Genomic DNA, 2086 nt, shown 5'->3' with positions numbered 1-2086 from the left:
AATATTAAAAAATTGAATTTATATTGGTATCGGTTAAAATATCGGCTGATTAATTTTATGAAAATCGGTTTATCGGAATATTTAGAAAAACCTGTATCGGTACAACTCTAAGGTATACCATCATTTTTTAACAGTTTTTTAGACTACAATATGCCATAACACTTTAAACATAGAAAGAGATTGACTAGCAATTTGTAGTGTGATGTTTTGAGAGACTAAGCTATAGATTTATCTGTGGTTCTAAACAATGCTTTTGCGGGGAGAGAGAACAGAGGACAGAAATAAGATCTCACTTTAATGAGTTACTAATGTGTATATTGTGACAGCATAATTATACTGAGTGATCTGATGTTTTTGTAGCTACAATTGTAATTCCTTTCCTTCAGTTTTTGTTCTTTTTCCTTCTCATTTTTGTTATTTTTTTATCAGGTAACTTCAAAATAAAATTGGAAAATGGTTTTTTAATTTTAAAAATACAATAAAAATAATTATAATAATGAAAAATTGGACCTAATAATGAAAAATGCGCCAGCCCGCATGACCCCCGCGTCTGCAACGGGAAACTATTAATTTAATTGGAGTGGCCTTATTATTATTATTATTATTATTATTAGTATCTGGTACTGGTGATTTAGTAGTACAGTCAGTACTGGACATTAATGAATATAATCAGAGAAGAGTACTGGAGGGACTTGCAAAAGGTAAGCACACACGCATCAAACAATGTCGTACATGTATGTATTCCTGTTTTACTGATATCAGTCTTGTACTTTTGTGTTCTAACTGGTCTAACCAGTTTATATAACTAGTAGCATAATAGTAATGTGTTTTATTAATGCACTAGTATGCATTCAATAGGGTCAGTATACATTATTTGTTAATCTCTAATTTATGTTATTAATTAGAATTTATAAAAGATCATCCTGTTTCAATCGAAGGTAAGTATTTATTAGTATTAAATTTATTTTTCTGTTTATTCACAGACATTTTGGGCAAGGAGCCTAAATTAAAGGACCTCCATAGGCTCTTTGATAGTTCTGCTGCTCATTATTCAACTATTGGTACTGCACTTGAAGTTGCAGTGGACGACTTGTCTCATAGTGAAAAGTCAGCCTCCGATAAGCTACTGTCAGTATTCAAGAGATGGATTGAGTCCAATAAAGGAGTGACCTGGAGGAATGCTCTTCAAGTTTGTAAAGATTATCCTGATAAATTTGGAAGAGTGAAGGCTAGTTTGGACAAATTTCTTCAATCAGATAGAGCTCATAAAGAGTATTAAATCAATATTCATTGCCTTTTCTGATTGTAATGCCTCGTATTATTACTATTATTATTGTTGTTGTTGTTGTTGTTATTGCATAGTTTTAATAATCACACAAAAGTATATCACACAAAAGTATTTTTGTGTATTTTTCAAGTATTTAAAAAATTTTGTAATCAATTTTCTTGCTGGAAAAAGGGAGTGGCTGCAAGGATACAATGGCTGCCAGTTGTGAGCGATGGTTGCAGTTCCTCCCGTTCAGCAGTAGCCTTGACCAGGGGTACTGGCAGGAGTTAGGGAAGAGGAAACTTGAAGAGTATCAGCTAAGAGAGGACCTGGTCCCTATCGCAGGGGCGTAGCTGGACCTTGGGTGATGGTAGGGCAAGGAAACAAAATGGCGCGCGAAGCGCGCCGCAATTTTGGCCACACCCCTTTTACGTAACAAAATTGAGGCATTTTCCTGCAAGCTGAGCGAAATCAGAGTGAAATTATCATTGTATATAGCTATAAAAAGAGCTATGGTTATCAGCCACCCCCTTTTGTTATTGTAAGAACAATGAATATAATCTTTTGGGTTATAATTTCAATGAATATAATTATAAGGCCACTTTGATGGTAGGGCCCAGGCCCCCTCAGGCCCTACCTCAGCTACGCCCCTGCCCTATCGGGGGCAGCTTTTGGAACAATTACAGCATTACTGCATTAGCACTTCTTTCCTACCCCTGGATTATACTGCTTTTGATGTGGGATCAGAGCCTACTGGACTAGACTTCCCTTCTCCTGGTCTCCTACGAAACATGAACACAATCGCCTCCTTCAACTGTG

The 2086-nt window shown here is 35.9% G+C and overlaps 1 long non-coding RNA gene across 1 annotated transcript; it reads left to right on the top strand.

Moving 5' to 3' along the window:
- Positions 1 to 594: 594 nt before the first annotated feature.
- LOC109591742 (uncharacterized) lies at positions 595 to 1384 on the top strand. The gene is made up of 3 exons (XR_002189962.1): positions 595 to 701; positions 906 to 938; positions 984 to 1384. It is a non-coding gene; the product is annotated as an uncharacterized LOC109591742 (long non-coding RNA).
- The last annotated feature ends 702 nt before the right edge of the window (positions 1385 to 2086 follow it).

This window comes from Amphimedon queenslandica, unplaced genomic scaffold, assembly GCF_000090795.2.
Source record: "Amphimedon queenslandica unplaced genomic scaffold, v1.1 AMPQUscaffold_7360_Cont20688, whole genome shotgun sequence".
In the NCBI taxonomy this organism is placed as follows: Eukaryota; Metazoa; Porifera; class Demospongiae; order Haplosclerida; family Niphatidae; genus Amphimedon; species Amphimedon queenslandica.
The sequence above is the reverse complement of the archived record's forward strand: the minus strand, read 5'-3'. Positions and strand labels throughout refer to the sequence as shown.